The sequence below is a fragment of the Hyla sarda genome, chromosome 9 (genome assembly GCF_029499605.1).
Source record: "Hyla sarda isolate aHylSar1 chromosome 9, aHylSar1.hap1, whole genome shotgun sequence".
NCBI classification, from domain to species: domain Eukaryota; kingdom Metazoa; phylum Chordata; class Amphibia; order Anura; family Hylidae; genus Hyla; species Hyla sarda.
Window position 1 is genome coordinate 48,960,953 of NC_079197.1, and position 24,080 is coordinate 48,985,032.

The 24,080-nt window shown below is 42.3% G+C and overlaps 1 long non-coding RNA gene across 1 annotated transcript; it reads right to left on the minus strand.

Annotated features, from left to right (window-relative positions):
- Nucleotides 1-3,751: 3,751 nt before the first annotated feature.
- LOC130291254 (uncharacterized) lies at nt 3,752-23,410 on the minus strand. Its single transcript, XR_008847850.1, has 6 exons — nt 23,329-23,410; nt 21,133-21,253; nt 19,576-19,617; nt 19,420-19,488; nt 4,820-4,955; nt 3,752-3,958 (listed from the first exon to the last, which is right to left on the minus strand). It is a non-coding gene; the product is annotated as an uncharacterized LOC130291254 (long non-coding RNA).
- Nucleotides 23,411-24,080: the final 670 nt, after the last annotated feature.

A 24,080-nucleotide genomic window follows, 5' to 3' on the forward strand; every position in this document is an offset into this window, starting at 1 on the left:
GCTGAAACAACTACAACTACAGAAACACTGACTTTATTCAGCCTCTTCACCAATTGTAAAATGTTATGACCTCAGTACTCAGTAATGTTATGACCTCATAACTCCCTTTCATAGGACACATCAAGCACTGGCATTTTCAAGTGTTCACATTCTCTCTCTTTTTTTGATTCGAGCTCCTCCTCCCTTTTGCCCTATAATTGGATTAAAATATATAAGTAGAATTGTCGACTCTCTGGGACAGGGATTACATTTGCTACTTTTATGTCTAGCTTTCAGTCTTATCAGTATATAGAGAAGATTTTTTTCTTTGATTAAAATGTCCCTGAAGTGTTTTGTTACGTTCACGGCGCTCATCCAGTGTGGATTTCTGTGTACGTGGCTAGGCTATTTAACACAATAATGGAGCCTTACTTACCTTCAATGGTCCATGTAACAATAGAGCCCGACGTGTGATACTATATTTCTGCAGCATCCTGATCAGTTTTCTCCCTAACCATCTAAACTGGCCGCAGAGACAGTGAAGGAGGAAAAATAACCCCATTATTTCCAGCTGTATCAGCGGCTTCTCAAAGTCAGACAGTCTGTTTCAGGATGAATTCAGCACAGCGGCCGTAGTGACACAGGGGTTATTAGCCCGCGGCTGCTGTCTGCTATGTCTGTCTTTTAATAACTCCCCCTCCCAGGGAGCTTGAGCTAAGGATTATTTCAGGAGGTGGTTTATTAATAGATAACTCTAACTTAAGAACTAAAAGGAGAAAAAAAGAGCTCTGATGGTAACCCGATTAGCTGCCTTCATTATAATACACACTTTCATTTTCCCTATAATCACATGCAATTAATTCCTAGTCCAATGAGCTTCCGATCAAGAAATCTGATAACAACGAATTAACCTACTTAGTGCCTGCCGATAATACCTCCATGAATTGTACTGTGCTGGATTTAACCCCCGCTCAGCTTGCACCCTACCCCGCAAGAATCTATTAGAACATCACTTTTAACACAATTTTTCCATCCTAGAATTTGGCTTGACTGGACTCTCTTCTACTAGCAGTACTTATTGCAATGGGAAGCTCCAGGTCACAATTCTTGATTTGTCCTAGGTATTTCCAAATTGACAATGACTAACCATTGATCACCGTAGACGGTAGCGTGTTTACATGTATGGGGCATTGCACCATCAGTGTCAGGATGTGGTGGTCTGTAAGATAAGCACAGAGCTCTAAACCATGTAGTAATGAAATAAAAATAACATTTTATTTCATGCGATGTATAAGACAGAGCTAGGGGCTACTCATTCACAGACAGAAGATTGTGCAGCCACTGAGCTAAGTAAAGGCTTTGCAAATCTCCAGGGAAAAGGAGACTTTGCAAATTACCGTAAATCTCTCTGGAAGGAAAAGCTATGTAATGAGCCCAAATCTTAACTTGTCTGCCACCGTAAAGTACTGAAAGTCCCTATTTCTTAGTTTTGGAATAGAAATGGAAAATGTAATGTTGGTAATAAGAGGACTGTATAAAGATAAGTAAGTAGTTGTAGTGATGTTACGTCTTGGAGAGATCATTTGTTCATTGACTCTGCCTGGGTTCTAACATCTGTCTACTGTTTGCTTAAGATGCAGTCATCAGTACCCACAGGTCAATTATCATTTCAGCCAAAGGTGCATGTTTTACCTCCTAGATCATTATTTAACATCTATACAAGGGGCATCCAACCTACTATGATAAATGTATGATGCTGGTTGGACACCAGGGTCCTTACACACCTGCTAACACTGCAATCCATAAAACTACATTCACAATTTAACCCCTTAACGACGAGCACTATAAATGTACGCCCTGGTAATGTGGTACTTAACGCACCAGGACATACATTTACGTCCTAAGCATAACCGCGGGCATCGGAGGGATGCCCAGATCATGCGCGGCAGGTCCCGGCTGTTGATCGCAGCCAGGGACCTGCTGGTAATGGCGGACATCCGCGATCCCGCGGATGTCTGCCATTAACCCCTCAGATGCCGTGATCAATACAGATCACGGCATCTGCAGCATCGCAGTCACTTAATTGGATGATCGGATCGCCCTCAGCGCTGCCGCGGCAATCCGATCATCCAGCACAGCAGCCGGAGGTCCCCTCACCTGCCTCAGTTGTCTTCCGGGAGTCTTCTGCTCTGATCTGCCTTCCTGCAGACCAGAGCAGAAGATGACCGATAACCCTGATCAGTGCTATGTCCTATACATAGCACTGAACAGGATTAGCAATCGAATGATTGCTATAAATAGTCCCCTATGGGCCCTCATACCGCTGCTTATACGGAAAAATGAAAAAGGTATAGGTCTTCAAAATAGGGGGATCTTAAAAGTACTAATTTGGTTAAAAAGTTTGTGATTTTTTTTAAGCGCAACAATAATAGAAAAGTATGTTATCACGGGTATCATTTTAATCGTATTGACCCAAAGAATAAAGAACACATGTCACTTTTACCGTAAATTGTACGGCGTCAAAACGAAACCTTTCAAAATTAGCAAAATTGCGGTTTTCTTTTTAATTTCCCCACACAAATAGTATTTTTTGGTTGCGCTATACATTTTATGGTAAAGTGAGTGATGGCCTTACAACGGACAACTGGTCGTGCAAAAAACAAGCCTACATACTAGTCTGTGGATGAAAATATAAAAGAGTTAGGATTTTTTGAAGGCAAGGAAGAAAAAATGAAAACGTAAACATTAAATTTTCTGCGTCCTTAAGGGCCAAATGGGCTGCGTCCTTAAGGGGTTAAAAATAATAATGGTGTCCTAATATTTAGTCATCTTCTGTTATTTAACATTCTTTTTACCATGCAGTGAGTTTATGCCATAGAGGCCTCTATGTCTTTTTTAGTGACCATGACTTTATAAGCATTTGTAGCCACTGTCTGGTACTGATCACTAAAGTTGAGTTTACTATCCACCAGTAGAAACACTTCAGATTACCATAACCAATGTTAAAGGGGTACTCTGCTGCCCCAGCGTTCAGAATTTGTTCAGCATTTTGTACTGATTGCTGTCACATCACGCCCCTTCAATGCAAATCTATGGAAGTCCCCATATAGGTGTGGTGTAAACAAAAGCCAGGTGCTGCACAGAGATCATGGGGGTCCCAGCTGTGGGACCCCTATGCGAGCAGACATCTTATCCCCTATCCTTTAACAGTTTTTTAGGACTTTACGCATTAATAGAGAAATCTTGGTGGTATCAAAACATATAAATTCATGTGCTGTAGGATTTATATACCTGGTAAATGTGCCTCAATTAGAGATATCTTAAGGGGCATGTCTTGACTGGTAAAAAAAATTAAAATATTAATACATACCTGCCCCAATCCTTTATGTGTCTGTCCCAACAGTGCCGATTCTGGCTGAGCAGTACTAACTTCCTAGTAGTGCTCAGCCAATTAATAGCTAAGGTGGGTCACCACTATAACCAGTTGGTGGTCACCTCCAGCATGCCAAGATGAAAGCAGGCCGCATAGTTCAGTAGAAACCAAACACTGTTGGGATGGACACAGCAGGGATCAAGCAGATGAGTATTACTTTTGTTTCTTCACTTTTTATGCCATCCAGACAATCCCTTTCATTACCACATGATAGGAATCAGTGGCATCACACACTGCAATATCAGCAATGTATTATATGCTTTATCTGAAGTTTGGTTTATGTTTGTTCATTAAAAACTATAACTTCATACTAATAAGACTGTATGAGCATTAAGGAGCTTGGATGCTGGCAGTGGAACATCTCACTGTTAAATCCCATGTTCCCCCTTGTCTCTTGGCTGGATGGTTTGGGTCCCGAATTACTTCACAGCACCGCACATTCATTTGTTGTGGTTTCAGAAAGCTTTACTATGACACTTAATCCTGCTCATGTTTTCCATTGCTGATTGTACAATTCTGGAAAGTGATTCTGAACAAAAAAACAGCCTGGAGGGAGGAGATACAGGGAAAAGCTGGGTTAAACACAGAAGAAACAACCTATCTTGCAAGTTATAATTACATTCCTATTATGTTGTACAGAACTACAAGGACCATGGCTGAAATTCAGTTTTTTTAGTGTTCAGGGTAATGTTTTTCCGCGTGGAGACCACCAGCTGGCGTAAGGAGTCTTACATGCCAGGCAATGCTCCCTGAGGAAAAAACATATGCAAATTAGTTTTCTTCCACCAATATTAGATCAAGGTCTCTCATTGAGAAAACCAGTACCCTGCTTTGTTCCAACTTGAAACAAAAAACCTGATACAATTGTTTACAAAAAAAGGTGTGTCTTCCGTTTGGAGGAGAATCCCAAGACAGGTATTATAAGGATTTTGTCAGCTCTCTTTTCCGGTTAAAAGCTGCAGACATTGTTGGATAGCTGGTATAAATGTAAACTAAACCTTTTCTGGAGCAGATGGCAGTCACCAAACGTATAAAATTGTTGCTTTATTTCACAGACGAGTGTCAAAGACACAGCCTGGCACAACTCCTTATTCACCTTTACCCCCTAGCACCTCCGTGACTGACATACAGAGTCCTGTTTGTTAGTCAGGGTGGTGCTAGGGGGTAAAGGTGAATAAGGAGTAGGGAATAGGGAGCTGTGTCAGGCTGTAGCACTTGAGCAGCTCAGCTCTTTTTGACCATTGGCATAAAAATAAAAAGGCAATTTTATAAGTTTGACAACCACCATCAGGAAAGTTACTGTCTGCTTTCATACCCTAATAGCTATTTAACAGTGACTGTAGCTTACAATTTCCCAACCGAAGAAACAAACTGTATGGTTTAAAAAAGTAAAATAAAGCAACTCACTGATTTAATGTTATTATCCATACTGTATAGATCTCTCCATATCATCTGAGGGGTTACCCTTGTAACTGTGACATCCTGTCTCACTCTCTGAATACAGTTTATTTCCCCCTTCCTTCCTGTGTGATCAGTGAGAGGCCTTTGGTATGAAAAGAGAAGTTCATAATACTCTTCATTAGATTTTAGTCTTATCTGAGAAAAGCTTTATGTTGTCTACTGAGCAGTAATATGAGCTCCCCCTCTTAATATAAATTATATTTTCCTGACAGACAGAAGTAGAAGGGGAGGAGAGGGGATCTCTGCATTAACAGCCTGTGTCGTGATGTCACAGCTACAAGAAAGAGAGCAAAACTGATAAGGGCAGATCTCTGCACTATGGTTAAAGGAGTACTCCGGTGGAAAACTTTTTTTTTTTTTTCCAACTGGTGCCAGAAAGTTAAACAGATTTGTAAATTACTTCTATTAAAAAATCAGATTCCTTCCAGTACTTATTAGCTGCTGAATACTACAGAGGAAATGATTTTCTTTTTGGAACACAGAGCTCTGTGCTGACATCATGACCACGGTGCTCTCTGCTGACATCTCTGTCCATTTTAAGAACTGTCCAGAGTAGGTGAAAATTCCCATAGAAAACATATGCTGCTCTGGGCAGTTCCCAAAATGAACAGAGATGTCAGCAAAGAGCACTGTGGTCATGATGTCAGCAGAGAGAACTGTTTTCCAAAAATAATTTCCTCTGTAGTATTCAGCAGCTAATAAGTACTGGAAGGATTAAGATTTTTTAATAGAAGTAATTTACTAATCTGTTTAACTTTCTGGCACCAGTTGATTCAAGTTTTCCACCGGAGTACCCCTTTAATAACATTATATTAGTAAGTGGTTTTGTTGTACTTTTTAACACTAACTATAGACAGGTTGTTTCTTTGGTCAAACAACCTCTTTAAAGGGGTACTCTGCCCCTAGACATATTATCCCCTATCCAAAGGTAGGAGATAAGATGTCCAACCTCTGGGACCCCCCCGCGATCTCCATGCAGCACTTAGCATTCTGAACATTATGTTCCAGCCCATTCACATAAATGGAGAGAGTGTGGTGTGACATCACAACCACAGTTGTCCGCACCAAGCGTTCTGAACATAATGTTCAGTATGCAGGGTGCCTAACAGGCATCACGGGGGGAGGCGGAGGTCAGAGGTCAGAACCCTGTGATAAGACATATTATCCCCTATTCTTTAGATTGGGGATATGATGTCTAGGGGCAGAGTACTCCTTTAAGGAGACATTTACATATGTATATTCTGCTACTGGTGGGAAAATCTGCTGTAAAAAAAATTACAGCAAAATATACATGTGTGAAGGAACCCAAGTCTCTTTTATGTGTCAGACATAGACTTACAGGGAAGCTACCTCCAATAGAAAGTACTAGATAGGACTAGATAGGCATTCTATCCTTTTATCCAGGTACTGTTACTTTACATTAGCATGTGATATTTCATTATAAAAAATATGGTGGAATTTGCTACAGGTAGCAATACCTTATATATATGAATACATTTAAATTTCCTGAAAGGTTCCTATTAAGTTCATCAAGGGAAATGTATTAAAATAATCTTAGTAATACAAACAGATGAAAAATAGCATGACTGCTGCCATCCAATTTACCTTTCCCTTTTCCCAGTGCCAGTTCTGCCTTAAACTGAACAGCTGAGTCTCTCGACACGAACCAGTTGCTAGAGAAACATTGCAAATGTACTGCATGGGTTTAAAGCCTCTGCTATCAAACCTTTCTGACCCTGGACATACTGTATAGAAGGCAGAAGAAGTTTATTACCACTTCTGTCTTGTCTTTTGCAGTATAAACAACCTTCAATGAGCACTGTGTAGGAAGTAGAGGAGGCAGCATCGATCATGTAATAGCAGAGATCCTGGTAATAATGTCACTAAAGGAGGCTGTGTTCCTCTGTAATTGGGGAATCCTATGGATTACTCAGTTAAAATTGAAAGATTAAAAAAAATTTGAAAATTGAAAAATTGTCCGCTGCTGAAATTCCACAGAAATACCCTTAGTGGTAAAAAGGCTGGAACATGTGATGAACTGCCCAAGTAGTATCTGTTAGTGGGTTGCTTGATGTTAAAACAGAGACCCAGAGTTAGATAAGTGCTGGTAAAACTGGCTTGGGCTCTATCACTGAGCTGGAGGAAAGTCCCTGTGTAGTGCTGGGCAGTGTGAAACCTTCAGTCTAGTCAGAGGTAATTTCTGAGAGACAATAAGGCACATCTTTACCTTTTGTCCTGGAAAAAATGATTGGTTAGTTTCCTTGGGCTGTGTGAGGCATGCCCTGTAATGAATGAATTGAGAAAAGGGAGGGTTGGGAGGGTCCGCAAAGTCACGTACGCCCCAGACAGTGAGTGTCAGGGTGTTATTTACCCCTGACCCCCTATTACACAACTCCCAACACCCCACCTAGATGTGCAGGGGGAGCGGAGAATGCTTCTGCCCCTTGCACGAATACAGCCTAATAGGCTTAACACTTGTGCTCGGGGCTTCACTCTCGTGCTTGTGATTACAAAGATGCATACATACCTACCTGTATGCAAAATATAGACTTAAAGTGGTCAGATTTGTAACCGCGACGGAGGGCACACCTTTAGAGAGCAAAAAGTAAACTTGGTAGGATGAATAGCAGCATTCTTAATCATGAACCAATACCCCAATAACTAACACAAAACCCATATTTGACTTTAATTCGAAAGACAGAAAGTAGGATCTGCAAGCTAGCTGTCGTAGTAGTCGATGCCTGAAACCGAGGAGCCATGATAGCCCCACCTATTCTGAAAGAAAGAAGCCGGCATTGAAAACAGGACCAGGCTGACATACTAGCCAAATATGCATCTTAACATACTTAGTTGTGATGTCATGGCAAGAGTGAACCTAAAGATACCTGTCAGATAACGTGAAGACATCCAAGTCCCTGCTATTAAGAGGAAACAAATAAACTGTTAGCAACATTACACACAATAACAAACTACATGACAAACCTTTGGTGATAAACTTGTGGCACCATATTGCCTGCAAATCAAGCTTGGATAAGCCCTTACCTGAGGACTAACCATACCTTAAACTACCAAGTTCCGACTAAACCCTGGTCCCCTTTGTGACGTCCTGATGTGAGTGACCGAACCCTTCATCGGCATTGTGCCGGCAGACGTGACAGATCTTTGCGTAACCAAAGGAATCTGTAGCCGTGACAGGTATTTGCATAACCGATTGAGCCTGTAGACATGACAGGTCTTTGCGTAACCAATCAAGCCTGTAGACGTGACAGGTCTTTCGATAACCATCGTGCCTGCAGACGTGTCAGGAAGGTATACAACCACATAAATGTCATGATAATGTTGCTCTGAAGATGTGTCAGTAACAACAACTATGCAGCACATCCCCCTGCAGACGTGGCAGGTATGACGGGTATACAACTGCTTATGTGTGATGATATTATCGTTGTCATGATGTGTCAGTAACAATAAGTACTTAGATCAAGGTGCCTATCAACCTGACAGGTTTTACGTACCAGCGACTATACTCAAATAACCCCATTCCTGGCCACTAAACCCAACCTGAAACTGATGAACTTTTGATCCATGGGGTGACGTCCTGCCGCGAGTGACAGATACCTTCATTGCCATTGTGCCTGTAGACATGACAGATCCTTTTGTAACCCTTGTACCTGTAGGTCTACTTGAGAACCACCGTGCCTGAAGATTCACCAGGTCTTTTCGTAACCATCATGCCTGTAGACTTGACAGGTCCTTTCATAAGCATCGTGCCTGTAGATGTGACAGGTCTTTTCATAAGCAATGTGCCTGTAGATATGACAGGTCTTGCATAACCCTCGTGCTTGTACCCGTGACAGGTTAACCTTTTTTTTTTTAATATAACCAACTATGTGTCATGAAACTATAAATCCGAAAGTGTGTCAGTAGCAATAACTACGCTGTACATCCCACTTCAGGTGTGGCAGGTATGAAAGAAATATATGCCATGATGTTGTTGCTCTGCAAGCGTGTCAGTAGCAACAACTCTGCAGAGCATCCCCCTACAGCCGTGTTAGGTATAAAGGGTAAATAGCCACCTATATGACGTGATGTCTCTGAAGACGTGTCAGTGACAACAACTGCGCAGTGTATGCCCCTGCAGACGTGGCGGGTATGGTAGGTATACAATCACCTATGTGTCTTCATATTGTTGCTCTGAAAACATGCCAGTAACAATCAATTATGCAGTGTATCCCCCTGCAACGTGGCAGGTATAATGGGTATAAAATGCCTATATGTTGTGATGTTTACCTTGAAAACGTGTCAGTAACAACAACTATGCAAAGTGTCCCCCTGCAGACGTTGTAGGCATAATGGGTATACAACCGCCTATGTGTCATGATGTTGTTGTTCTGAAAACATGTCAGTAACAACAACTATCCAATGTATCCTCCCTGCAGATGTGGCAGATACGAGGGGTATAAAGCCACCTACTTGTCGTGACGCTGTGCTCTGAATGCGTGTCAGTAACAACAACTACGTCAGGTATGACGGGAAAACAACCGCAGTACTATCCGTGTGAAAAATGGTATAATGCCATGCAGAATATAAAAGCCTGAGTGCCTGCATGTGCAGCACAAAAAAAACGAGTGCCCGTACCGCATGCATGCTATGAATGTATGAACAACGGGTGCGTATGGACAATGTGAAACCATGCTCGTGTGAACAGTATGAATGCTATGAGTGTAAGAACAGAGTAAATGTCATGAGCGTATGAACAACACACATGCCATGAGCGTATGACCACTATGAATGCTATAAATGTAAGAACCATATAAATGCCATGAGCGGATGACAGTTTGACTACCATGAGTGCATTAACAGCACAAGTGCCATGAGCGTACGGACAACATAAATGGCATGCACATCTGAACAATATGCGTGCCATGAGCATATGACCAGTATGAATGCTAGAAATGTAAGAACTATATAAATGCCATGAGCGAATGACAGTATGAATGCCATGAGCGTATGAATAATAAGAATGCTATGAGCTCATGACAATATAAATGCCATGAGTGTGTGAACAGTATAAATGCCATGAAAGTAAAATTCCACGAGCCTGTGACCAGTATAGAGGCCAGGAGTGCATGAATAGCATAAATGCCATGAGCGTATGAACAGCAAAAATGTCATGAATGAGCATTTGAACAGCATAAATACTACGAGCATATGAACAGTATGAATGCCCTGAGCGTATGAATAGTATAAGAGCCATGAGAGTGTGAAAGTATAAAACGCCACAAGCATGTGAACAGTATGCCATGAAAGTAAAAATTCCATGAGCATGTGACCAGTATAGAGGCCAGGAGTGCATGAATAGTGTAAATACTATGGGCGTATGAAACAGTATAAAAACTATGAGCATATGAATAGTATAAATGCCATGAGCATATGAACAGCATAATTGTCATGAGCGTGTGAACAGCATAAATACTACAAGCATATGAACAGTATGAATGCCCTGAGCGTATGAATAGTATAAGAGCCATGAGCGTGTGAAAGTATAAAACACCACGAGCATGTGAACAGTATAAAGGCCAAAAGCATATGAATAGTAGAAGTGCCATGGGCGTATGAATAATAGAAAGCCATACGCATATGACTAATCAATGCCATGAGCATATGAACCGTATAAACGGTGTGTGAACCGTATAAAGCCATAAGCATATGAACAGTATAACATTGACAGCATGTAAACAGTATAAATGCCTTTAGTGTATGAACAGCATAACTGCCATGAGCGTATGCACAATATGAATGCCATGGGCATATAAACAGTATCGTTGCCATGAGCATGTAAACAGTAAAAATGTCATGAGAGTATGAACAGTATAAATGTCATGGGCGCATAGCCATAAATGCTATGACATAATACCGTAAAAATGCTAAGAAACAAATGATATCACACACACTATGAACCGCTATCATGTGTACATACTAAAAAACACTATCAAGTTAACACACTATAAATGCTATGAAACGTATACGCACTATAAATGCCATAGACGTTTATGCCCTACCTGCGATAGACGTATAATTACCTAATGCCACGAACGTATAAGCACTAAAAATGTTGTGAACGTATACGCACTGCAAACACTGTAATGTATCAATAAAGGTATATGCACTGTAAACACTGTAACGTATGAAAACTAAATGCAAGGAACGTATACATTTTGTAAATGCTAAGAATGCATACCCTTCTAATGGCATGAAAACGTATACACATTGTAATGCTGACATGTAACATTATAAATGCTATGACCACCTACACCTTGTGAACGCTATGAGCGTATACACCTTATCAACGCTATGAACTATCACATTATAAATGCTATGAACATAATCCTCATAATGTCATGAAGATGAATGCACATTATAAATGTTATCAATGCATACACCTTATATATGCTATGAACTTATAAATAGTATAAATGCTATGCCCAAATACAGTAACGCTATCACGTACGGACCACATATACATACTAAATGCTATGCACATATAAACCTGCACACCATGCAGCACAATTGCCTCATGTTTCTATCTGTGCCCTTGGTGATAGGAAATGACAAAACCGAGAGCCGTACAGAAAACGCTGAGTACAGGTGCACACCATACTGCCGCCGGGCACAGGGCTGGACATGACAACGACACAGCCGTGTAACCCGCTACCGATGCCAGCTACTGCGCTGAACAAGCAGCAAAACTCACTCACCATGTAGCGCTGACCCCGACCGTTCCACCAGCACCATGGCGACGTCATGCAGTCCTCCACCCAGAGTGAATCAGCTGGGAGCCCAGTACAGTGCTGTATTTCAATGCTCGAGGCAGCGCTTACCACCACTGCCGTGCTGGAGCCTCGCTGCCCCGTCAAACACAATCAGTGCGGCCATTAACTGGAGCATAGATGCTGACCTCCTGCAACTCCCTGCTGTTGTCCTCTGATTCAACATTAGCCAATCCCATAGAGATCGGCGCTTAACCCCTCCATACGCTGATGCTGAAGCGAATCTCCCGCCAAGCCACAAACCTCACGCCCATCTGCAAAAGTCACGTACGACCAGCCAGTAAGTGTCAGGGCGTTATATACTCCTGCCCCTCGCACAAATACAGCCTAATAGGCTTAACACTTATTAGAGATGAGCGAATTTTTGAAAAGTTAGATTCTTCCGATTCGCCAAATTTTCTGAAAAAAAACTTGGTTCAGTCCGAATTTATTTGCGGCAAATCGATATTAACCCCTTAAGGACCCAGCCAATTTTCACTGTAGGACCCGGACATTTTTTTTTACATCTAACCACTGTCACTTTAAGCATTAATAACTCTGGGATGCTTTTAGTTTTCATTCAGATTCTGAGATTATTTTTTTGTGACATATTCTACTTTATGTTAGTGGTACAATTTTGTCGATACTTGCATAATTGCATTTTTTTTTACTTTGAAGCTCTCTGCTTTTAAGGAAAATGGATATTCCAAATGAATTATATATTGATTCACATATACAATATGTCTACATGGTCTTCAATTCCGGACTAATTTTCTCGTATTTTTAGGGTACATTCACACTGGCGGGTTAACAGTGAGTTTCCCGCTAGGAGTTTGCGCTGCGGCAAATTTGCCACAGCTCAAACTTTAAGCAGGAAGCTCACTGTAAACCCGCCCGTGTGAATGTACCCTGCTCATTCACATGGGGGGGCATGGGGGGGGGGCTATTTCAAAGCTACAACTCCTAGCATTTACTGACAGACCGTGCATACTGGGAGTTGTACTTTTGCAACAGCTGGAGGCACACTGGTTGGAAAGCATTCAGTTAGGTTCTGTTACCTAACTCAGTATTTTCCAACCAGTGTGCCTCCAGCTGTTGCAAACTACAACTCCCAGCATGTACTGATCGCTGAAGGGCATGCTGGGAGATGTAGTTATGCAGCAGCTGGAGGTACGCAACTACAACTCCCAGCATGCCGAGACAGCTGTTTGCTGTGTGGGAATGCTAGGAGTTGTAGTTTTGCAAGATCTAGAGGGCCACAGTTTAGAGACCACTGCACAGTGATCTCCAAACTGTAGCCCTCCAGCTGTTGCAAAACTGCAAATCCCTGCATGCCCACACAGCAAACAGCTGTCTGGGCATGCTGGGAGTTGTAGCTTTGCAACATCTGGAGGGCTAAAGTTTACAGACCACTGTATAGTGGTCTCAAACTGTAGCCCTCCAGATGTTTCTAGGAAACACACCGGCTTCTGTAGGATCCAGTGAGCCGCATCGCCGTCCTCTTCTGCCACCGATCACCACCACCGATCGCCGCCCACTGCTGCCGCCGATGGGTAAGTGGACCTTCGGTGCCAGTCCTCATTGGTTTCCCCATTCTGCCTGGCCTATTGTGGGTGGGCAGAACAGGGAAACCAAATGTTAACCCCCCCTGTCCCCCGATCTGCTATTGGTCGTCCCTTCTAGACAACCAATAGCAGGGATAGTAGGGGTGGCACCCCTGCCAACTCACTCCTATCCCTTCAGGGGGATCGTGGGTGTCTTGGACAACTCTGATCCCCCTTATTTTCTGGGTCACCGGACACCCGTATGACCTGGAATTGCCGCAAATCGCCGGTGTGAATTAATTGGCGATTTGCAGCGGTCGACGACATAGAGGGGTCTGATGACCCCCCCTGGACATTTGTGCGGGGTGCCTGCTGATCGATATCAGGAACTCCCTGGGTCCTTAAGTACCAGGGTGTCAAGGTGTACCAGTACGCCCTGGGTCCTTAACAGGTTAAAAACTGCTATTTCTAGGCTACAGAGAGCCTCAATAGGGGTGTAGAACACTAAGCCTTGCCAAAACACTCATAGGGAGTGTTATTCAGTATGACATGCAGATTACAGGCTTCGCTTTTAGAATCATTGTCGCAGAGTGGCACAATGACAGAGCCTGGAGGTGGCATCAGTATGAGGAGACAATATAGTGGCTGAATCACACAGCCTGGAGGTGTCGGAAGCATAAGGAGACCATATAGTGGCTCAATGACCCAACCTGGAGGTGGCAACAGCCTGATGGGACCATAGGGCCTAACAATTGAAGAGATGAAATATATGTTTTAACTTTAAATTAAAGATTTCAAATAGATGAACCTAAAAAGTTTTATTTAATGTGCTAGCAGCATCAGAAGACCACATGGCAGCACAGTGACACAGCCTGGAGGTGGCAGCAGCATGAGGAGACCATAATCTGGCAGAATGACACAGCCTGGAGTTGGCAGCAGCAAGAGGAGAACATATAGTGGCTGAATGTCACAGCCTGGAGGTAGCGGTAGCATGAGGAGACCATATAGTGGCTGAATTAGACAGCCTGGAGTTGGTGGCAGAAAGAGGAGACCATATGGTTACAGAATAAGACAGCCTGGAGCTGGCATCAGCATGACGAGAACATATGGTGGCAGAATGAGACAGCCTAGAGCTGGCATCAGCCTGAGAACATATGGTGGCAGAATGAGACAACCTGGAGGTGTCATCAGCACGAGAAGAACATATGGTGGCAGAATTAGACAGTCTGGAGGTGGCATCAGCAGCATCAGGAGTCCAGAAAGTGACCCGGTGACAGAGTGGGGCAGTGGGTGGCAAAACCAATACCGAGTGACAAAGCTGGGTGAAAGAAGGAGAACTTGGCATCAGATGTGTGGCATCAGGCAGGTGGCAGGATCAGAATAGTAGCTGAGGCAGGTCGGCAGAAGAAAACAGACTCTTTTATAAAAGTGTTAGTGTGCACAAGTAAGTATTGAGGATATGCATTACGTAAAACTTTACTTTTAATAATATTCTTAGTAAAAAAATATATGTACCCACATTTTATTTATTTAACAAAAGGAAAGGTGTGCAAAAAACAGCATGTGCCACCTACACCACCAAGTATTGATATGATGTAAAGACCTCTGAAAGGTGAAAGGGAACAACGTATGGTCCTTTGTAACTGGTGGGGGTAAAAACTTGCCCTGTAAGGGCCTACTATCGCACTATCAATTCCCTTCTTGACAAGTGTTACCTGCCCTAAAAAGGGTGGCCCCACAAAGCAACCTCTCTGTATTTCTACCTACAAACACAGCTATTTCCCAGGGTTTATATTTGGAAATAGAGAGAGGTTCCTGTGTGGGACCGCCTTTTTTAGGATGAGTAACACATGCCTCCAAAAGGTGGAAGGGAACAATGTATTGTCCATTGTAGCAGGTGGGGGTAAAAACTTTCCCAGTAGGGCCCTTCCCTTGCCCTATTAATTCCCTTCTTGGCAAGTGTTACTCGTCCTAAAAAGGGCAGCCCCACACAGGAACCTCTCCCTATTTCTAGGGAGACCCTGGGAAATGGCAGTTTTTGGGTGTAAATAGGGATAAGTTCCTGTGTGGGGCAGCCCTTTTTAGGGTGAGTAACACTTAACGAGAAGGGAATTAACCCCTTAAGGACGGAGCCCATTTTCACCTCTAGGACGAAGCCCTTTTTTGCAAATCTGACCACTGTCACTTTAAACATTAATAACTCTGGAATGCTTTTAATTATCATTCTGATTCTGAGATTGTTTTTTCATGACATAATCTACTTTAACAAAGTGGTAAATTTTTGTGGTAACTTGCATCCTTTCTTTGTGAAAAATCCCAAAATTTGATGAAAAAATTTTAAATTTAGCATTTTTCTAACTTTGAAAAAATGGATATTTCAAATAATATTTTTTTTGATTCACATATACAATATGTCTACATTATGATTGCATCATAAAATTGACAAGTTTTTACTTTTGGAAGACACCAGAGGGCTTCAAAGTTCAGCAGCAATTTTCCAATTTTTAACAACATTTTCAAACTCACAATTTTTCAGGGACCAGTTCAGGTTTGAAGTGGATTTGAAGGGTCTTCATATTAGAAAAACCCCATAAATGACCCCATTATAAAAACTGCACCCCCCCCCCCCAAAAGTATTCAAAATGACATTCAGTAAATGTTGTATCCCTTTAGGTGTTTCACAGGAAAAGCAGCAAAGTGAAGGAGAAAATTCAAAATCTTCATTTTTTTAAACTCGTATGTTCTTGTAGACCCAATTTTGGAATTTTTACAAGGGGTAAAAGGAGAAAATGTATACTTATATTTGTAGCCCAATTTCTCTCGAGTAAGGACATACCTCATATGTCTATGTAAAGTGTTTGGTGGGCGCAGTAGAGGGCTCAGAAGCGAAGGAGCGACAAGGGGATTTTAGAGAGTACGTTTTTCTGAAATGTTTTTTGGGGGGCATGTCGCATTTAGGAAGCCCCTATTGTGCCAGAACAGCAAAAAAAAAACACATGACATACCATTTTGGAAACTAGACCCCTTGAGGAACATAACAAGGAATAAAGTGAGCCTTAATACCCCACAGGTGTTTCACGACTTTTGCATATGTAAAAAAAAAAAAAATAATAATTTCACTAAAATTTTGGTTTCCCCCCAAATTTTTAATTTTTGCAAGGGTTAATAGCAGAAAAGACCCCCCAAAATTTTTAACCCCATCTCTTCTGAGTATGGAGGTACCCCATAAGGGGACCAGAAGTGCACTGCGGACGAACTACAATGCTCAGAAGAGAAGGCTTCATATTTGGCTTTTTGAGAGCAAATTTTGCTCGGGGGCATGTCGCATTTAGGAAGCCCCTATGGTGCCAGGACAGCAGAAAAAAACCCACATGGCATACCATTTCGGAAACTAGACCCCTCACAGAATGTAATGAGGGGTACAGTGAGCATTTACCCCCCACTGGTGTCTGACAGATCTTTGGAACAGTGGGCTGTGCAAAATTTTTCATTTTCACGGACCACTGTTCCAAAGATCCGTCAGACACCTGTGGGGTGTAAATTTTCACTGCACCCCTTATTACATTCCGTGAGGGGTGTAGTTTCCAAAATGGGGTCACATGTGGGTGTGTTTTTTTTTTGCGTTTGTCAGAACCGCTGTAACAATCAGCCACCCCTGTGCAAATCACCTCAAATGTACATGGCACACTCTCCCTTCTGGGCCTTGTTGTGCGCCCCCAGAGCACTTTGTGCCCACATATGGGGTATCTCCGTACTCGGGAGAAATTTTGGGGGGCTTTTTTCCCTTTTACCTCTTGTGAAAATGAAAAGTATAGGGCAACACCAGCATGTTGGTGTAAAAATTTTATTTTTTTACACTAACATGCTGGTGTAGACCCCAACTGTTCCTTTTCATAAGGGTAAAAGGAGAAAAAGCCCCCCAAAAATTGTTAGGCAATTTCTCCCGAGTACGGCGATACCCCATATGTGACCCTATTCTGTTGCCTTGAAATATGACAGGGCTCCAAAGTGAGAGCGCCATGCGAATTTGAGGCCTGAATTAGGAACTTGCATAGGGGTAGACATAGGGGTATTCTATGCCAGTGATTCCCAAACAGGGTGCCTCCAACTGTTGCTAAACTCCCAGCATGCTTGGACAGTCAATTGCTGTCCAGAAATGCTGGGAGTTTTTGTTTTGCAACAGCTGGAGGCTCCATCTTAGAAACACTGCCGTACAATAAGTTTTTAATTTTTATTGGGGAGGGGGGGTGGGGGGGCAGTGTATATGTGTATATGTAGTGTTTTACTCTTTATTTTATGTTAGTGTAGTGTAGTGTTTTTAGGTTACATTCACACTGGCGGCAGATTACACTGAGTCTCCCGCTAGGAGTTTGAGCTGCGGCGGAAAATTTGCCGCAGCTCCAATTTGTAGCGGGGAACTCACTGTAATCTGCCGCCAGTGTGAATGTAGCCTGTACATTCACATGGGAGGGGAGTCAAAACTACAACTCCCAGCATGCACTGACAGACCATGCGTGCTGGGAGTTGTAGTTTTGCAACAGCTGGAGGCACACTGGCTGGAAAACCTTGAGTTAGGTTCTATGACCTAACTCAGTATTTTCCAACCAGTGTGCCTCCAGCTGTTGCAAAACTACAACTCCCAGCATGTACTGATTGCGAAAGGGCATGCTGGGAGATGTAGTTATGCAATGGCTGGAGGCACGCAAGTGCAAATACCAGCATGCCAAGACAGCCTTATGCTGTTCCTGAATGCTGGGAGTTGTAGATTTGCAAGATTTAGAGGGGTTCAGGTTGTAAATCACTGTCCAGTGGTCTCAAAACTGTGGCCCTCCAGATGTTGCAAAACTACAACTCGCAGCATGCCCAGACAGCAAACAGCTGTCTGGGCATGCTGGGAGTTGTAGTTTTGCAACATCTGGAGGGCCAAGGTTTAGAGACCACTGTAAACTGTGGCCCTCCGCATAACACATTGCGTGAACATAACATGTGATACCTCCAAAGGTCCTTTATACTTTATACACATAGTACATATCATTATACTGACTATACACAGTAACACTATCTTCAAAACTGGGAGAGACACGGCAGGAGAGCTCCTAGGACAATGAGGAACTCAACCTGACAGGGCCTAAGTACTGTACAGGGTTATATCCTGTACTGGGGCATTACAAACCCCCCTACTTAACATAAGTCGCCCTCGATGAAGGGTTCTGTAAGGATTGAGTGACGAAGCGGCCTTGGGGCCGAATGCAGTCCTGGGGCATTGCCATTAATGTCCATTTCCAGGCTGTTTGGTTTTTGAGAAACTGACAACACAATAGAGTCTCTGTAGAATTTTCCATAAATGTCCATACATGCTCTGATGAATTTTTGCTCAACGGAGAACAGAGATTACTGGAGAATAAGGACTATGACTAATGCTGATAGCTTTACTTAAGGATTATGCATACTATAACATTTTGACTATGCATAACATGACATTTGACTATGCATACTATAACACTTTGATTATGCATTTTAACCCTTTATACGTGACATTGGCGGATTGGGTTGCCTGAGGCTTTCTTTCCAATGCCTTGGCTGCTGGGGTCCCTTGGCATTTAAACACTTCTCCCCAGAACACTTATTTTATCTATGCTAGACAATTCTTAAGCTAGACATTTTGAGTAGATAAAATTTGACATCCTGTTACCTTATACTTTATCACATGCTTTATTGAGTATCAGGAATACCTTCTGGCTAGGAAAGCATCCTGTGCACGAGCACAAGAACATATGACATTTGACATAAGTGACATATGACATTGGTGGGGACTGTGTGGTTTTAAGTGTTACAGTCCTACTGTCTGTGACTTTAAAGTGTACATAACTTATATGTACTTTATGTGTACTGATAACTATATGTAGTACACAACTTTACTGTTTATTGTACTTGATGCTGGTGATGGGGTGAAATGTTGCTTCTCCTGATATATTTATGACAACCCATGTAAGAAAGCTACCAGACATCAGAAAAATACTGTACACTATGACTTTTTGTGTACAACAACTTATATACATTTTATTTGACCATAGCAATTATAGTGCAGGACCATAAACATTTCAGTGCAATTTTGTAACTCTTTAATGGCAGATTTAATCAGGTCAGATTTCCTCCACCAAGGAGTCTCTCGGCCGAAGCCGGGCACAATACTTACTAGCTTGGTTGCAATTAAACTTTTTTTGACGAGTCCATCAGGCACAATGCTTGAATGTTACTTCATAACCTATAACAACAAAAGATGTGTACTGGGGCACAACAGTCAATCAGTCTCACGACAAAGTCTGGTATAATGTTTCTGTAATTAACTTACTTGGACAATTTTCTTTCCCAGTCTCGCCGGTCCGGTTGGGCCCTAGATTGTGAGATGAACAATTTTTTTTTAACTTACTTTTACTCATATGCAACCTATTTATCAAATAGTCACACAACCTTGATAAATAAATCGCATGTAAGCAAAACCCGCTCATAAAAGCATATTTTAAGGCAGAAAAGTTTTCCCTTAATAGCCAAAGTTCTTTATCTACCCTTTATTACCAGTAGCGTTGCTAGAGAGTGATGGGGAGGGGGGGTGTACCGCATCAGGTGACACCCTGACTGGCCTGCCTGGCATTAAATAGCTGCACTCCAAGTATCCCGCAACAACCAATCCACCCTCCTCAGAAATAAAAAAAATATTAAAAACATACTATGCCGCACCATGAATATCCATACCGTGAAAGCTATTTTTGTTTAATTTTGAGCCCGCGCAGCACCAACAGGCACATAAACAATAGTGAAGCCACAAAAAAAAAATAAACGGCTCAGTATGTTACCCACCCCAAAATGTGCATGCAGCTGTATTACTATGGATATTTTTTTTTTTAAAGGAAAAAATTTTGTGCCACATATGGGTTATTTACAAAGTCTGTAAAAATTCTTACACAATTACTTTGTGCCTTATTCAATTTTAACCCCGTAACGACCAAGGATGTATATTTGCGTCCTTGGCCAGCTCCCACAATATAAAGCGGGGTCACGCGGTGACCCCATGTCATATCGGGTGGGTCCCTGCATGTATCTGAAGCCGGGACCCGGGGCTAATAGCGCGCAGCAGCAATCGAGGTGCCTCGTGCTATTAACCCTTTAGACGCGGCGTTCAAAGTTGAACACAACATCTAAAACGAAAGTGAAACCTTCCCGGCTGCTCAGTGGGGCTGATCGAGACCACCGCAGTGAAAATGTGGTGTCCCAATCAGCTGGGACGCGAGCGTAGGTCCTCTTACCTTCCTCCGACATGTCCCTTCGGCGATTGCTCTAAGCATGAGATGCAGGCTTGAGCAATCGACCGCCGATAACACTGATCAATGCAAAGCTATGGCTTTGCAGTGAACAGTGTATAAGATCAGTGTGTGCAGTGTTATAGCCCCCTATGGGAGCTATAACACTGCAAAAAAAAAGTGTAAAAAAAAGTTAATAAATGCCATTTAACCCTTTCCCTAATAAAAGTCCAAATCACCTCCCTTTTCCCATAAAAAAATTTAATAAATGTGATTTAACCTTTTCCCTAATAAAAGTTTGAATCACCCCCCTTTTCCCATTTAAAAAAAAAACATGTAAATAAAAATAAATATAAACATAGGTGGAATTGCCTGCGTAAATGTCCAAACTATAAAAATATATCATTACTTAAACCACACGGTCAATGGCGTACGCGTACAAAAATTCCAAAGTCCAAAATAACATATTTTTGGTCACTTTTTATATCATGAAAAAAATGAATAAAAAGCTATCAAAAATTCCGATCAATACAAAAATGGTACCACTAAAATTATTCAAAATGGCCTAGGAAAGTTAGACTTATATAGGGAACTAATAGTAATAACCTCACCTATATTCTAGAAGATTCCATGGGATTCCAGATGAATTACTACAGCAATGCTGTCTATCAGAGTTGGCAGCAGTGAGCAGAAAGTGAATGGTCTTAACTCCTTGATACCATCAACTCTTGCCTGGTAGCACACAAAAATGCAATTAAAGGGGTATTCCAGGATTTTTTTTAAATTTGACTATGCTACAGGGGCTGTAAAGTTAGTGTAGTTCATAATATAGTGTCTGTACCTGTGTGTGACGCCTTTCTCACAGTTTGTATGTGAATTTCCCCCCAATATATATTTTTAACAGCATACAAAAAGACTGTTGCCTGAGATTTCTCCCAGGTTGCAATGCGGCCGAGCCCTGACCTGACTAGTCAGCTGATGACAGGTAACCTGTCTGCTTCAATGGGTGAAGCGATCATTTGGTGGGTGAGAGATCAATCTGCAAATAATGCAACAGCTGTAGGCACCCTGATTGAAAACCACAGGTCTTTTGAATGGATGCAGCTCATTTATGTTTCAATGGGTAGGCTGGCTGATGTGTGGGAGGGAGGAAAATGAAATGATGGGATTTGTAGGCAAAAAAAGAAAACTCAAACAGGAAATACTAGTTCACAAAAAGCTAGCCACAGTGTTATGGTAATCTCACAACATAGCCATTTCTCCCCAAGACAAGCGCAGATCATTCCTAAGCATGTCCCTTACTGTCTGCCAGGTAAGTATTAAAATCATCTTATGGTGGATAACCCCTTTAAGCAACATTACATTGCCATTTTACATACAGTTTAATAAATTTAGGTGATGCTTTAACAAACCATAGGAAATATACCCTATTGGGGCACTGCAGTAAAGTATTTGGCAGTTCTTACAATTTTTTTTTCAGTTTTTAAATTCATCATTACAGTTTATTTCTCCCAATCACCTTGTATGTTGCATATTTACCCGTAGAAATGGCTTTAGCTTTAAACACATGCATAATTTTTATCTTTATAGAGATTGCAGTTCTGTTTACAAAGTCCTTTCTCAAGCCAGCTCTACATGTGGCGAAGCTGCTGCCTCCACAGTACATCTTTATACACCTCAGTGCAGTTTTACTTTGGCAGCTGCTGCAAACAGTTATTGGCTGTGATTCCTCTAATCAGGTGATGTATCCGCCATTTGTTGTGTAATTCAGTGAAGAGACCACCAGAGACCACCGCCGCCCGCTTCTCTCCCCCTTCCGGTCCTTAGTCCAACCACCGCCGCTGCCCCTTTGCCTCCCCCATCCCCGGTTTTATAATTACCTGTTCCCGGGGTCCGCGCTACTTCTGGCTCCGGTAGCATCCTGATCTGTCACTGTGCGCACTGACGGTGATGTCGTGTTAAGGACGTCACTTGTCCTTGCGCAGCGCACAGTGTAACACAGGACACCGCAGGAGCCAGAAGTACCCCGGGCCCCGGGAACAGGTAATTATGAAACCGGGGATAGGGGAGGCAATGGGGCAGCGGCAGTCTCTGGTCGGGGCTGTGCGTTAGGGGGTGTGGTGCGGTGGGGAGTGCGGTGCGATTGCTCGGCATTAATGTATTATCGGCAAGGTAATTGCCAATACCGATAACGTCAAAATCGTGAAAATCGTCGGATAATATCGGCCAAACCGATAATCGGTCGATCCCTAGTCTATTCTGCATTATGATTAATCTAAATGCTCATATGGGAAGCTTTGTGGCTTACTGGATGTCCTTTATGGTCTATGAACCACAGATCTTTTCTGTATCTACAATATCTCTACCTTTACATGTCAGATTCCTCCCAGAAAGATATTAAGGGTCGTACAAATTAGTTATAGGAAGTGATCATTTTTAATCACATGTGGTGAGCCACCGATGTTATGGTGGGACCAGATGATGTAGGTAGCGGTATTAACCCCTGGGGCAAGATGTTATTAACCCCTAGCGTTCATGATGCCAAGATGTGGTTGTATGGTGTAGGGTACTGCTGACAACCAACCCAAAACGGCATATAGTAAATGAGAGTCCAAAGTAGGGTTTTGATGCAACTGGAACTTTACTGAACAAGGCAGTATAACAGTCTTTACAAATAGCCAACTTCTACAGAGGTGACCAGGACACAGGGAACTTCTCAGGCTTGCTTGGACTTGTAGTTGCTATAATAATGATGCAGGCTACTGTTATAACTTGGTAGGGATAGTAGAAACTTGACTTGCACTCACAGATTTGATGTGGCTGCAGACTTTCAGGCTTTGGCCTAGATATGCTGGACTTGACTTGTACAGGACTTGTGCTTGCTTTAAGGTCCAGGAAGTAAGAGAAAGAGAGTGGAGACTACAGACCCTTATATATCAGGGGGCTGGACTAAAGCCCATTGGTTGCTGGTTGCTTGTGGTTACCTGTGTCTCTGGAACTCTGGGTATATCATGTGATCACCTATGAAATGGCACATCACATAACCTTAGGAAGGTCCTGTACACGGTAAACGTCCTAACAACCTTCATATATTACTCACATTCACTGTACAATACATACAATAGATGTACATACTTAATATATAATACAATACCATGTAATGACTTAGGGGAACCCTGCAGGAGAGCCCTGTGGACCTGAGGGACTCTACCTGAGGGGACTTTAGGACTGTACAGAACCATATTCGGTACCGGGACACCACACACAAATGACAATGCTTTTTTAAAATGTAGTACCCAAATATAAATAAAATGACCAATGTTACATAAATCGTCAGATCCAACAAAAACATTTTTTTTTAAATAAATCACTCAGTACCTAATTCTGACCATGTATCTAACCTTTATTTATTTTTTATTACACTTTTAATTTAGCTCACTAGTCTGAATTCCTCTCAAAGGGAGGGGGCGTGGCCTCACTGTGCAGGTCTCCAACCCCTCCCTCAGTATGCTGTCTGGTCACATCTCCCCAGCATTAGCAAAACTACAACTCCCAGCTT